At 47.3% G+C, this 15,591-nt stretch overlaps 1 long non-coding RNA gene across 6 annotated transcripts in view; it reads right to left on the bottom strand.

Annotated features, from left to right (window-relative positions):
• LOC310897900 overlaps positions 1 to 15,591 on the bottom strand; it is a 44,107-nt gene that overhangs the window by 27,783 nt on the left and 733 nt on the right. For all 6 annotated transcript variants that reach the window (XR_014582688.1, XR_014582689.1, XR_014582690.1 and 3 more), the window contains exons 2-4: positions 14,640 to 14,782; positions 8,475 to 12,085; positions 302 to 487 (exon numbers count right to left, since the gene is read on the bottom strand). This is a non-coding gene — a long non-coding RNA (uncharacterized lncRNA). The remainder of the gene's footprint in view (positions 1 to 301; positions 488 to 8,474; positions 12,086 to 14,639; positions 14,783 to 15,591) is intronic.

The raw sequence follows: 15,591 nt of genomic DNA, 5'->3' as shown, positions 1-15,591 counted from the left end.
AGTGGTGCTCAGTTGGATGGAAAGTTGTCCCTGCTTTAAGGAACAGGACCAGCTTTCAAATCCATGGAGCAAACCACGAATATATAGAGGCGAGGAGGGGAATTACCACGTCTGTTTGCTTCTTCAAATAGGACAGGGTTACAGCCATTTGGGCAAGTCCTGCTTTTACCCTCAGTGAAAATGACCCTTAATGATGATGCTAGGAGCAAAACACCATGTGCTCACACATTTTTCAGGCAGCCTAAAAAATGTGGGACCCTGCTGCAGCCAGCGTAATGGAGGGGTTGTAAAAGAACAATACCTCATCTCCCTAGAGGGCTTTTTATCCAAGGGTCCTCTGCTCTCTGACACACCTTGCCCAGTTCAGGTTCCCCGAGGCAGATGAAGGTCTGAGCAAGGAAACTGGAGCACAAACAGGGGACAGGCTGTGCCCAGCCTGGCACGCCGGCTGCGTGGACACCGCCATCAGCAAGGATGTAAGTCATGCCTGGGAAACAGAAAGCAAACAAAGTGAGTCTGTGAGCTGCAAATGCTCACTGTCACACGACGGGGTCTGCACTAGCCCGGGCAACCAAGGGTTTGTGGTGGCCCTGCCTGTAATGGTGACGTGGGACCAGGCTTCCCTTGGCAGATACAGCGTCCCTGGGACCACAGAAACCTCACGTTTACCCTAGGGTGATGCAGGACCTATTTGTTCTTCTAGAAGATGTTTGGAAAAAGTTTATGGGAGAATGACCAAAAGACGTGGCCATGCCAGTGTTTGCCCTGCTCTTCTTCATTTTAAAGCAAACAACTCTGTGGATTTTATGCCAGCTCTTTATATTCTCTGGTCTGCATAAATCCGCCCAGCTTCAGACACCAGTGGGTGCACGTTTGCTCATGCTAGCTAGGGGCTGGCTTGGTCTGCTTGCTGGCAGCGATGCCACATGCCTCTGTGTAGCTCCAGCTAGGTTCGTTTTACCGGGACCAGATGGAGGCAAAAGGGGCTCTTGTCCTGGGGGAGATTTCTGGGTGTGGGAAAACACCAGTTTCCCTGAGACACGCTGCCTTTATGCATCCCAGCATTGCAACATCAGCCTCCGTGCTCCCTTCTGTGGAGGCGCTGGGGCACAGGGCTATGAAAACCATGCAGGCTGGACCTTCACCCTCTTCTGCACAGCATCTGCTCTGCTTGGGTGAACGGTGCTCAACAGCAAGGGAGTGCCAAGTGGCAACGTCCACTTCCGTGGGGTTTGCTATCAGAACGGTGCGGTTTTTATATTTGCTGGTAGAAAAGCCAAACTCTGCCCTTGCGGTGAAATCTGTGAGGTTTTATGGAAAATGAAGCGAGGCAACTGTGGCTCTGTCACCTGTGTTGGAGCTTGGGAGCCAGTTTCTCCTAAGATCAGCCTCACCGCTCCCCATCTTTCTTCCTCTAACAGGAGCAGCAGGCTCACTGCCCCACCTTCCCTTTCCCCGTATGCCCTACTTGCCACCTTTTGGGTGGCAACATTAAATTCTGCCTCTGCAGCTGCACAACGTCAAGCTTTGCCCAGACTCGTGCCTGTCCAGCGCCCACACAGGCTGCAAGGCTCAGAAATCCCCAAGGCTGAAGCCCTTGGCTCAGACCCATCCACCTGGCTTTTCTGCCCATCCATCGCCCCTCTTCATGCCAAGTGTGGACATTAAGTTCAACATGCAGGAGTCACAGCCCTGGCCCGAAGGACCATCCTCAAGATGCCCTTCGTTAAACGATTTCTGCCAGGGTCATTTATTGACAAGTGCTTTGCCCGGGCTGCATGGCACATGTTTTTTTTCTGAGCTGGATGCCTCGGTGGGACTGGCTGGAGGTCTCGCCCACAAGCCAGAGGCTCTCAGGAGAGGCTTTGGCTTTTCTCAAATTAGGCAGTTTCTGACTCACAGCCTTGTGCCTTGCTTTCAGATCGGGCAGAGAGATAGAGGAAGGATGGGTAAGGAGGCAGCCTGGTGCAGGTTTCATCCCAGGCTCTGCAAATTGCTTTAGTTAAATTGGAGATGTTGTTAGTGGGCTTTTGCCACGCAGCTCACGCCTGCTCTTCAGTTAACCCTTCCCTGGGAGCAGAAAATGAGAGGACTTCGTTTCCTCACCAGGACTGAAGCAGAGTGCTAGAGAGGTGAAACTTCTTATGTGTCGTGGGGTCCTGACAGTCAGGATGAGAGCAAGCAACTCGTATGGGATGCCGTGATGGCTCTACGTGCATCTAGGGGTCCTCCTGGTTTGTCCAGAAATGTTTCACCAAAATCTGAAACATTTCCACTAGCCTTTCCATCTGCAGGAAGCTCTGCGTGCAGGAGCCAGCTGCAGAGAGGGCTTAGGAAGGAGCCAGCAACAAGAAATTTGGTAAAACTGTCCCACTCCCCATCATGCCGGCTACTTAGTTGACAAAGTAGGCTATAAGCTCCCAGAAAATTATTTCTGAATACGCACAAAGCTAAAAGGCAGCTACTGTCTTCCTGCTGGCTTGAAGAGAACCAAGACTACAGCTAGACACCGGATGGCAACAGTTCATTAGAGACTTGGATTTCACTGAAACTATTTAGAAATAAAAGTTGCATTTGCTTCTAATGTGATGACAAGTGCATCAGGAGAAGCTGCTAAGATTTTTATTTTTTTTTCACTTTTCAAATTGATTTATCTTCTGTTAATTAAATTCTAGTCATATGTTTAGGAATCCCCCTATTGCCCTTAAGGATTGCTTTCCACAGAGCCCCAGCCCTGGGGAGCGGCTCGGGGTCAGAATATTTCCCTGGTTGGAGTCGGAGCCGTGCAGCCTAAGCATGCGTGTATCCTCACATTAACCAACACATCCCATCGTGTTTATCCAGTTCAGTTTCTTGTGAAATACTCCTACCAGATTCTGTGTGTTTTCAGCCCAATTGCTCTGAATGCAATTATCCGATCTTGCTAAAACTGTTTAAATGCGATTAGCCAATATAATTATCCAATAATAGAGCTGGTCCAAAAATTAAAGTAGCAGAAAGAAGAGGGGAAAAAAAAAGAAAGCTGAGGCATTTGCAACAGATTTTTTTGGATTATTTTTCCTATTTGACAGTATGGGGAAAAAAACCTCTGAAGCAAGAAGAAGACTGTTTTCCTTGTGGAAAAAAAAAAAACATACAAAAAAAACTATTTCTGCCATATCATCAGAATTCATTCCCCGAAAACAGCTTTCTGTCTGAAAATGCTGACCCAGGGAAGATTTTCTGCCATTTTCCATGTGCTCCTCTTTATCCACCTGAAGGCACACAGGAGATGGTGTGGCTTTGTTCCACATGAGCGGAATCAACAGTGATCAATGTCCCGCAGAGAAAAATGTGTCCAGAACCTGCTGGAACTGGCCGGTGGTGCTCTCCTGCCCCGGTGATCCGCCTTGTGCTCCTGGGGCAATCGTTTGGGGGTGACGAGGGAGCCTTGCTCCAGGTCTGTGGTCAAATGCCGTGCCGCAAGCAGCAGCATCTCGAAGGTTTGCATCCTGCTTTACTCAAAATAATCCCTCCAAGAACACCCCGTGGTCAGTGCCTCGGTTTTCACCGAGAGGACCTGAGGTTGAGCACTACTGAACATCTCAGTCCCTTCATTTGAGTTTGGTTCTTGGCCATTTTCTTCACCGTGTGAGCAGGCACATTCAACCTCAGAGGCATCAAAGCACCATGACTCTCCCAGCTCAGGAAAGGAGGTTAGAAGCCAGCTGAACAAGTCGAGGCTTACTGCTGTGCATTCACTCTTCATTCTTCATTTGGCTAATTAAGCAAGAAACCCGGGTCGTAAATTAATATGATTAAAACAAATGAAGCAGTGTAGAGTACACCCTTAACTGTGCAGATCATAGGTCACTCCAATGTACTTGTTTGCTTAGCCCACTCTGGACAAAGTCCTTGCGGATTTTGAACATTTAATTGTCGACTCTTCATTTTTTACAGTTCATTGCTTGCAAGCCTCCCGAGGGCCAAACCCTGCCCCATCCTGCCCCAAGGGGGAATGAACTGAATCAACAAGAGTGATGTGCGTGCTGCTGAGGGTGGGACACGGCTGTGCCCACTCTGCACTTTGGATGGAGCAGAAGCAGCGGTGTTTCACCACGGAGGAACTTCCTACCTCGCAAGACCCATGTTACCGACCTCCTGTCCCCATCAGCTTCACGCCTTCAGCACAGGCTGGGTCTTGCAATTTGCCCTGAACCTCTCTCTGTCTCCAGCTGGGGGCAAGGCCAGTGTCCGTTCCCAGGGCTGGTGGCCGTGGTTTGTCCCCCTGCAGGTCCGGGGGCTGCTCCCCTTTCCTCCTGCTCAGTACCAGCTCACTGGGCACCATGCTCTGGTATACCAGCCAGCCACCACTTCCATCATTTCTTGCAGTGCTGGAAGTATCCGAGTGCTCCCTGCGTGGCCCCGTGGAGGAGAATTGATAAGAACTGAATCGCTTAAGTTTGGGGAGAGAAGTCAGGGAGACCAAAGCAACCTGCAGTCCCGTCCCCTTCAGCCACAAATACCCCGGCCACGCTGGGAGGAAAGCACTGTGAGGGTGTTGCAGGCACATCTCTGACCCCTTCGTTAGCTGGGCCCAACTGCCCGTCTCCTTTCCTGCCTCGTTAGGAGCTCTGGCCCCTGCACAGGTAAGCCAGCATTCAGGGTGGATGCAGGGAAGGGCAAACCACCAAACACCAGTGTTTTTCTGTGCCCCAAGGGTGTGGGTGAGACCATGCATCTGCTGGCTTGAGGTGGATATTGTTACTGGAATTTGGGATTCCTTTCGGATTAAGCATCATGCAGCGCTCACAAGGCTCCACTTAGCTGACATGTCTGAGCTCTGCCTGAAAATCTGATTTCTCATTCATTACTTCTAAAGCTGTGTTTGTTTCTCCTTTCTTTTTTTGATTCTTTTTATCCCGGCCGGTTGTAACATGCACATCCCTGTTATGTTCTTTAGATGTACTGCTCTGTTTTTACTTGAACTAAATATTTCTTTGTGCTCTTTTCTCTCCTTCTCCCGGTACTGGCCCTTTCCCCAAATTCCTGGCACAGGCTGTTTGTTTTCTATGGTTTTGCTTCAGCTGAGCTTGGTTATTGAATGTCCTCTCTTCTTTCCAGAGAGACTCCTGCTCCAGACCATAGGCTGGTTTTCCAACACATTAAGTTTCCATGTCTTTCCTCCACTTTGACAAGATCCAGTTTTATCTTTCAAAAAAGTTGCAGTAACCTTTTACATCTCTTCTTCTGTCCCAATTTCTAAGGATGCAAGGTGCTTTTAGTGGTGGTGTGTGTGGTACATATATGTCTTTCTCTCTACCTGCTGCTTCTTTCTTAGCTTGAAGCCATTGGCCAACGTTAATGGAGATGGACAGAGAGTTGGAGGGCTAAAAGACTTCAGGTCTGTGAATATGTGTGAATGAGCAGGCAAGGAAGATGTTCTGTGTTTTCTAACTAAAGGGCAGGAGAGGTATGTTTCTAACTATTGTGGCTGTGGGGGAAAAAGCTCAGAAATACGACCCACGGGCTCCAGATCCAAAGGTAAATGAAGAATGTTTTTTCTTTTAAACCCCACGCTTCTAAACTATAAAGTCTCATGATTTTGGAGGGGACAGAGTCATGGCTTTTAAGCAATTGGCTATGAAAGCAGTGATGTTGGAGTCTCCTGGCAGTCAAGAGCAGTCAACAGACCACCACCACCCCACAGGTGGTGATCACCACCCCTCTTCACCTCCTTATCTGTGCTGGTGCCTTGCCAAGCTGTTCCCAGAGGCAGGAGAGCGGCGCTTCCAGTCTGGAGCTCTGCTATTGCCTCCTCATCCATGGTACAGACCCAGGGAGAGGACATCACGGCACAAAGCGTATCAAAGAGCTGGATGGACTGGGTAACCTTGGGCAAGTCACTTTACCTCCCCATGACTCCACTTCTCACCCCGCAGAAATTCCTGAAGGCAGGAATTTTCTCCATTGCTGTTTGTGCAGCACCTACCCCTACAGGTTGTGCTTTGCTTTTAGTAATAGTTGTGAGCACAGCAATCTCCTTCAAGGGCCACAGGATCAGCATCACCGTAGAGAGCAAAGAGAGAGCCTGTAGGAGGCATTTCTCGGGGATTTTGTTCCTTGGATGGGTGCCCCTTGGCTAGGATTTGTCTGGCAGGCACTTTTCCCAAACGGCTCCAAGGAGATGAAAACAGAGGTGGGGGAAAGGAAGGGAATAGACGAGCGGGAGAAGAAGGAAGGCAGAAAGCAAAAGATGGCTCTCTCATCGGTCAGAACAGGTAGCTGCGGACTCGAGGTAAAATATTCCTGTCTGAAGACTGGAAAAGCTTCCCCAGTCCCAGCCTCCTGCGTGCACAGACCCCACGCAAGCAGCCAGCGTGGATTAGGGCATCACTGCCTGCTGCTGAGGAGCACAGCAGAAAACAGCCACGTTTGCTTCCTATGGGAGTTCAAGTCACTCCCTGTAACATCCAAAAGCTCAAGAAGAGCTTGTCCAGCGTGTGCATTCGCTCTCCTTCCTGACCAGATCTGGCCCTGCTAGGGGTGTTTTACCTATGGTTCCCACACGAAGGAACACCCTTTGCTGTAACCCAGCTTCTCCCTCCCTGCAGACAGCTATTTACAGGATTTCAATGGGTAGGTCTGAAACGACTCCATGTCCAGAATCACCACTGCCAAAGGAAGGAGACGGGGCGCTTTGCAAAGGCCTTAATAATCTTCCTGTTGCTCTGGCTGGCAGCTTTCGGCATGGGTCCCACATTCTTCAGTAGCCCTTTCCTTAGCAATGAATAGGCTTTTAGTGCACTCTCATAATGGTTGCTTTTCCTGTGGCACTCGGAAAAAGCTTTCAGCCCGCTCCTGCTGCTGCCCCCACTGCCTCGCCGTGTCCACCAGCAAGATGTGGTGGCTCTGCTCAGCGTATCCTCTGCTGCTAATGGAGCCGCTCGTTCATTTTTCTCAAAGCTCCTTTGCAAGCTTGGGGTTACAAGGCAGAGGTTGGACCTCCTCACCCCCCCGAGAAGCACAACTAATGCCCCACGAGTCAGCAGGACCAGGGGGCTTCAGCCCAGGGCACGGGGCTGCACTGTGCCAGAGACTGAACTCACACTCCCTGATGCAGGAGGTCTCGGCTCTGATTTAAGGCAGGTGATATGCTTCTTCTGCCTTGTTTTCCTCTCGCTATGTCCCAGTAGGGCTGATACTCTAAAATCTGCACTGACCGACTCTTAAACAGCCACAGTAGTGTGTAATGTACTCTGTGTGGGTTTGCTGTTGGCTTTTTTTCTTCTGGATTTGATAATGATGCTATTTAACTAGAGAGTCCAACTTGCTTTAATGCAGGTTAGTAAAAGAGCCTTTTGACATCCCAGCAATTCTCCCAGATGCCCACATTAGCCAGTATCGTAGACAGCTTTGAAAATGGAACGATAGATAATATAAGCTCAGATTCTCAAAGGCTTTGAGATCAATGAGAATTACAACCCACATTAGGTGCCCATGCAGATCTGGCTAAGAAACACTTCTGACACTGTGGACTTTAGGACCAAAAAGCTCATTTCCCGTGATGCAAATGTGATGGGAAGATAGGGAGAGAGCAGCAACGCAACACACAGCTGCGACTTCTCAACCATTTGAAGTTATTTTCACTCTAACCTGCAGTCATATCACATGAGTTGCTGTGTTTCCTTTTTCTCTTATATTTGGCTTTTTGATTTTGCTGCCCAGGAAAACAGCATGTGTTTGCCATTTACCCTATTCATGTGTCACTTCCCAAATTTCCTCCGATTCCTATGTATCTTTTCAGTGTGAAAGGGAAAATTGACATCTCCCATTTCTCTTTGCTTCTCACTTGGAGAACACAGGGCTGAGTTTCCCTGCTAGTAGGCAGTTAAAGGGTGCACAGGGGGGTTCTGCAGCCGTAGCCACAGACTCTCACAGGGAGGAAAGCAGGGTTTCATTCTGTTGGTACAGACTTCTGCTGATAGAAGTACACCAGGGACCTCAGCTCAGGGACACGGCACCTAGGAGGTGAAGATGTTGCACCTGAATGGTGCTGGAACCTGTTCTGATGGGACCAAGACGGCTCTGCGGTGACACGAGCAGCAGGGACTAAAGCAAGCAGGAGGACCTCACAAATGGGTTGGAAAATTGCATCTCCTGCGCCTAAGTGTCAAACTCCCTGTGTTACAAAGGGAGCAATTTTACCACGGGACTGAAAGACAGTCTTGGAGTACAGAGGCAAAGAAGCTGTAACATTTTCCTAAACATATATTCCACGGCTGTAGCAAACATGGTAAGATTTTGTGGTTTGATACTTCTCACGGGTGGTTAATACACCCACTTGGTGAAGCAACCAAGCCAGAACACATCGCTGGCCAGGTGCGTGCATGCGTAGGTAAGATGCAGTCCTGGTAGCTCCCCATCTCTTGTTCTCTGGTTTGAAAGACATTTATACAGTCCTGAGGTCTTGCCATAAACAACCAAGTACTTACCTTCAACAGCCTCTGCTTCTTTATACCAGCCAGGTGTAAACCTAATTTTTCAGGGAGGAGGAGAAGGCTCTACTCCAACCCCTGACAGAAATGTTATTTTGGATGCTGACAAAGAAGGGGTGTAGTTGTTATAGCAACATCACTTCTGGCAATCTCAGGCAAAGCAGTGCTAGGCTAAAGCAGTCTGAAAAATGGAAATGCCTGCTTCGCCTCGGCACTTTTACTCCTGCTACAGCAGTGCAGCAACACCAACACGCACCGAGAACTTGCTCTTTGCTCTTGTCTGGTTACTTTTCTGCTTAATCCATGCATAGCCGTCAGGGGCCTTGTAGCTGCTGGTGGTGGTTGAGTCAGCAGCCACAGGGCTTGGCAGCAGTGCACTCGCAGAGTTACTGCTGAAGTGCAGCTGGAAGTAGGGGAACAACATCTGTGGCTGTAAGGGGCTGCCTTTGTTAGCTCCTGCCCGCTGCCTCGGCAGTAATGGGCCAGGGAGAGGAGTTTCCACCGATTGTAAATGCACGCCGTGCTCTTGTGCTCTCATCTCAAGGAGTACAGAAGAGCCAGGAAAGGTGCAGAAGGTGACAAAAGCACACAGTGAGCTCTGTAGGGTTTCTCTTTAGTCTGGAAAAGAGACAACTGAGGGTTCAAAACAAATAAACAAAGAACCCTAGTGGATGAATTCACAGGAGAACAATGCATGGAAGGCTTTTAAATCCAAAGGACTCAGCCGCCATCATGGGGAACACCTGAGCCGCAGGTTGTTGGACACGTGGAAAGTATTCTCAGAAGATACCACATGTTCTTGCCTTGCTTTTGTATGTTTCTTTTCTGCTGCTCTTTACTCTGCTGCGCACTCTGAGCCTGTGGTTATTTTTCAGAGACTTGTTTGGACCACGAACAGCCCCTTGGTGTGGCCACCGTCACGATCCCACAGCAAGCTGGGTGCATGGGAAGATGTTCTCCAGTGGGCAAAGGGCAGCTGCACAGCGGCACATGTCTTCTGGTGTCAGCTTTACTGCTCCCATTCACTGTCATCCTGGTCTGCTGTCACTCGTCATCAGGGAAACTATTCACTGTCATGCCATAGCAGGGATAAAATACGTAAGAACAGATATTCCCTGTGCTGCTCTGAGTAACTGAATCACAACTGGTGTCCAGAAATTACTCATTTTTTTTTCTTTCCGTAGGGTAGATTTTTATAGCATATTCCTTACAGCTGGTGTAAATCAAGGAGTGTTTTGATCCTGAATGCCGGGAAAAGCCTCAGCTGCTCAGCCTACCAGCCTCCTACCTCCAAGTACAAGAGAAACCATCAGCACTTCCACTTCCACCACTCACCAGCTCTTCATTCAACCACGTTTCCCCTAGCAGAAAGGCTACCTCTGATCATTTCCCCTTCTTCTCAAGTAGCAAAGCTTCCCTGTGAGAGATCACACAGCTTGTTTTCAGTTCAGACCCGCTTGTTTTGAAAAGCTTGACCCTGCATTTCCCAGTGAGCTCGAGGTGACGTCCCCTCCTACAACAGGATGTCATGCGTCCAAGTCCTGAACAGCTGTGCTTGTTCTTGCTCTTTTTTTCCTGCCCTTCTCCCTCTTTACCCTCAAAAAACAACCTGATGGAGACCCTACAAAGGAGGAAATGCCATTATGAGTTGAGAACCTTCTTTTTCAGCACATGGAGATTTGTTTTTCTTCATGTTTGTACACTCCGTTATATTTAGGCCTCTAAACCATTCTGATTTTGAAGAAGCAGGCAACACACACAGTTTTAAATTTATTGCCGGTTCAATACAACTTTGTTTCCAAAGCCACTCAAAGGAGCCTTACAGTAAACAAGGTCATGTGTGTGGGAGGGTATTATTCTATATTTTTTATTTTCTTGTTGGTAAAACTGCATGTGCCTTTGGAGAATAAAGTTAAATATTTACCCCAGATCAACCATCCCTGTCTGCAGAGTTTATGTTTTGTTGGAGTTTGGGCACACAAGTGGTATTTGCAAAATTCCCTGCCTGCCTCTGCTATTATAAAATATGCTCACAAAGACCTGTTTTCTTTCACACTCAGAATATTTTCAGTCAGGCATGAGAACATACGCGGCCTGGAAAGACGGTGAATCCAGATGTGACACTATGATAGGATTATGTCTGGGACTGGCTTATTTCGGGTGCTGGCCAGGAATCTCTATGAGGAATAGTCTTGGGACTTGTTTCTGTGATTTCAGATGTCTCAAAATCAGGTTTAGTCAGATGGTCCAGGTCGCTTCGTGCAGGTGGCTGGACCCTGCAGTCGGCCAGCGGTGGGGTGAGCATGATGGTGGTACCTCCAGCACACTTCTTCCAGCCAGAGGCCGGCAGGGAGCATTTCTGTGATGTGGCTGGAGTCTGTCCAAATCGCTTGGCATCCCAGGCCCAACAAAGTCTTCTTGCCAAGCTAAAGTCTGCATACCGAGGCAGTGCTCTAGGCCTTCCTGCCTCAGCCAGCGTGATGTGGCTCCTCTGAGGACTTCATTTTGCCTTGCGGAAAACAAGCTCTCTCCCACATGCTTTTCATGCCTTCTCCTCAGGAAACAAGGCCACTCTGTAATATGGCCCCTTGGGACACTGCAAGCTGCGCAGAACATCTCAGCTGAGATGTTTTGGAGCACCTTTATTCAAACTTCAATTGAAAAACAAAAATATACAACCAAACCCTTCCTGCCCTCTTCCCTTTCATCTCACTCCTTTCTCCACCCACCGTGACTTTCATGCGTCAGTCTTCGAACTACTTCAAATTAAAGCAGTCACAGGAAATGGGCAGTTGATCTATTTCTAAACCTACAGAGGCACATTCCTGTTACGTCTCAGAAGAACAGAGGCTAAACAGCAACCAAATCTCTGCAGATGAAAATTTCTCTCACCCAAGGAAGCTCCTGAAAGCTGCAAAAGAACTTGCTGGTCGTACGAAGACGGCGATACCTACCAGCAGGAGGAAAGAGGGAAGCAGAGGTGGCATGACTAGTGTTCACTGTATACAACTGGTAAGAGGTTTTGTAGGAAATATGGTCCAAGGGCTGCCCTAATCTGTGTTAAGAGGGCATGAATCAAGAGTGAGACTCAAGATGCTGAAAACAACCCTTCCTCTTCTTTCATCTGCTTCCTCCCTTAGCAAAAAAACTCAAATACGATTTCTTTTAGACATTTTGTTGACCTTGCTCAGGTAAAAAGAAGTTTCTTCTCTGGAAAACCTAGGGGTGTAGCAGTCACTGCTTCACTTCATGTACTTTGCTCTTTCAAAAGTATCTGTTACATACGGTGCACTGTGTGTGTGCTTTGTGGTAGTACATAATGACACCTAACATATTCAGTAGGACAGACAGATTCTGTGTACTAAATCCAAGGAAATGCAGGGTGGATTCCACTTTTTTCCATCCCCAGAAACAAAATCACAAAGCAGAGCCTGTCTTTCATACCTTCACTTATGGCTGAGATGTGCAGCACTGTGAAGTTAACAGTCAGATGTGACTTTCTGCAGATAACACAGCTCTTGCCCTCCAGAGGCTTGATTTTACACAGAGGCCACCATGAAGCTCAGAGCTATCTCCAGATGTGGATGTCCTTGGAGCCCGAAGTACAGCTGAATTTTAGAGGCCAGGCCAGGAAAAAAAAAAAAAAAAGAAAAAAAAAAAGATGCAGTTCAGATGCCAGCTTAAATCTGCTCTGAGGAAAAATAGCTTGAGTGTGTAAGATGGAATGAGTGTAATGTATACAGAAGTCACACCGGGAGGTAAATAATGATTTTCTACAGTATTGTTGTACAGTCTTTTTTATGGTGACACCTGCGTTGTGAGTTGGGGGTTCACCTGACAGAAAATACCTGAAACCTGGGTATCCTAAGCTAATCATCTAGGTCTTCTCCACATGCAGTGGAGTGTGGTAGATACCCCCATGGGAATTTCATCTCATCTGCCTCTCTTAGATGGGGGTGACCTTACCTGTATCTCTGTTGACTACGGAAAAAACAAGATTTGCCTAGATTAGAAATTAAACTTCTAGGTAAACTAGTTAAATTACATAACTCCCATCCTAAGTGTCCATCCCACTGGTTTTCAGCAAAATCATGGTAAACATTAATAATGGGAATGGATGAGCAGTAGGAAAAAGGAATTGGAAATCTTTCCTCAGAGGTTTTTGTCTGAGGAAGTTTCTGTATCAACTTCCCTAAAAAAAGTAGGATTTTTTTTGGAGGGAAATGGCTCAAAATAAGTCTTGTACTCTGCTTGCTTGGTGCTGAAAAATAGAGGGGAAGGACCTGATTCCACTGCAGCTGTCAGGGTTTTTTCATTCCCTTCACTGAGGCTGGAATTTCAAATACCCACCATGAAAAAGAGGTATCAAACAGAATTTGACTGAAAATCAGCAGGACCTCTTCATTCCTGGGGCAGTGGTGAAAACTATGTTTGCTCTCTCCTCATTCAAAGCAAAAGGAAATTTGGTTTCATTTAAAAGGAACAGTTTGATTATCTGTTTGTTTTTGCCTGCTTGTGATCTCTCTGATGTTTTCTGGAGGAAGGACTCTAGCCTGGTGCAGGTGAAAGCCAAGACAAAACCAAAATCTTAAAGTTGCAACAGGGGAAGTCAAAAACCCTAATTTAGAAGCACCATGGGAGTGGACATTGGAAACATGCAGGCTCATTCACTGGAAAGCTACCAAGATCTACAAGTGCTGAAATGAAAACATGACACAACAGATCAGTCAACACTTACTACTGAATAAATCAGCAGGCTTCAGTGTTAATCGCTGCAGCCATCCATGAACTCTCACAGGGTGCAGAAAAACAGTTAGTTCTGCCTAGAACTTTTTTTGGGATGATGGTCATTCATATGGTTCACCAGAAGAAATATTAAGAGTAGTATAACTGTTTGGAATGGTGTTTGGATCAAAAAATGAAGGGAAGAAAACGGAGAGGATGCTGGAAATCTGAAACCTCATAAGGTCATGACGAGGAAGCTTGACACAGGCATCCCTAGGTTGGGGTGTTCTTCCCAAAGGGAAGACTGACCAGCCTTAGCACAGGTTGAAAAACATGCAGTGGGATCTAGGATTTTGGGGTGAGGGTGTGCTTCTGTGGGTCACCCGGCTGTCCTCCTGACACTGCTCTGAGCAAAGCCAACCGCGCATGACCATGGAGAGATTGATTGATAATGTGGAAAAGGCCTGATTTAAATTCTTGCACTTGCCTCATACACTGTGCTGCTATCAATGAGTTTTCCGATTTCATACGTTCTTCTTGCTCACGCATCCCTGAATTTCTCCGCTAGGTTTTCAGTTTGCATATGGGAACACACCATTTGCGTATTATTAAAGTAATCCATGAAAATTACTAATTAATTAATGCATGATATTAATGAGTATTATTAAAGCCGATAGGACTTTTGCCACAGCCAAGGGCAGAAGAGGAGTAACATTTTGTTTTTTTTCCATTGGGCTTTACAGTGCAGCAGGGAGTAGGCACACGAGGACAATTTTCAGTGGTCTTGTGGGTACAGTAAGTCACAGTGGGCTTAGAATGCAATGAGGGAAATCATCAAGAAACACTTTGTAACAGTAACGGTGGGGTTTCTGTAAGGGATGGATTAGAGAGTCTGTGGCATCTGCATCACTAGAAGTCTAAAACCAGGTGAGACCAGCATTTGTTATGATGGGTGTAAGGAGAATGAATTTTCTGCTAGGGTAGGAAGTGGACTGGATATGTCTCTAATAAACTTAATATTCTATTTCTATAATAAAAAATAGTGCAACCTTTGCAAAAAGACAGGTTAAACCTCTCTGTTCAGGGCCTCAAGTACATATTTGAGGTCTGCATGGGAATAGGTCAAAATCACATTTCCAGTTTGCAATGCCCTGTAAATAGGTTGTATCTTTAAATAAATTTAAACTAAAATTTTAATTTAAATTACTTAAATTAAATTTAAGTAAATAGCATATAGCTTAAAAAAAAAAGAAAAAAAGTTTTAAAGCACCCAGGTATCTTTTCACTTCTTTTTGAAATAGGTGGAATTGAATGTCTTTGAAAGTGTCTGCAGATGCTTACTTTCCTGTTTTGTCCTATTAATTCTCCCTCATAGTTCCACAAATCAAGTGTTCCTTAAAAGTTATCAGGAAAAAAAGAAAATCAAGAAAAATATACCTGGTACCTTGAGTCACATGTGTGAACAAGCTGCAAGTCAAGACTGCATTGAGCTCTGAGGCAGGTGGTGGTGGACACAGTTGTGGTGACAATTCCCAGGAGCTCCAGCCACAAGGTAAGGATCTTTAGGTCTATCCATGAGGCTGGAAAGTAGAAAAGACTCTCATTAAATCAGGATTATGGCCCCATCACACCCTGTCAGCCTGCTTAATTAGTCTGGGCTACTCAAAAAGCAAATGTGCTGCTGGCTATTTTTACAGCGCGTTTTCTGCTAGGCTGTGTTTTGCTGATGTCAAGGAAATTAACTGAAACAAAGCCTCTTTCCAAATCTGGGGGCAAGTGTGGTGCTGTGGAGGCACTACGGGTAGACACGGAGGGGCCAGTGTGAGCCCTGGGACACTGAGGGGATGGTATGAGCTGTGGGGACAGTGAGGGGGACACCAAGGAGGACACTGAGGGGACATGTGAGAGCTGTGGGGACAATAAAGGGAGATGTGTGTTCTGTGGTGTCACTGGGGGACACTAAAGGGGACACTAAAGGGGACATGTGAGATCTGTGGGGACAATGAAGGGAGTGTGTGCACTGTGGGGACACTGAGAGACACTCTAAGGGAGACCCTAAGGGGACATATGTGAGCTGTGGGGCCACCAAGGGGATCACAGAGGGGAAATGTGAGAGCAGTGGGGACAGAGGGTGACACTGAAGGGACCTGTGATTACTATGGGGACATTAACGGGTCTTGTGAGAGCCGTGGAGACACTGAGGGGACATGTGTGAGCTGTGGGCCCCCCAAGGGGGACACAGAAGTGACTTGAAAGCTGTGGCGACGCTGAGGGAACACGTGTGCGCTGTGTGGACACTGAGGGGCCCTCTGAGGAGGACACTAAAGGGACCTGTGATTACCGTGGGGACACTGAACGGTCATCTGAGAGCTGTGGGGACACCGAGGGG

The sequence above is a fragment of the Anser anser genome (genome assembly GCF_964211835.1).
Source record: "Anser anser genome assembly, chromosome: 3".
In the NCBI taxonomy this organism is placed as follows: domain Eukaryota; kingdom Metazoa; phylum Chordata; class Aves; order Anseriformes; family Anatidae; genus Anser; species Anser anser.
This window is presented reverse-complemented; position numbering and strand designations above follow the sequence as displayed.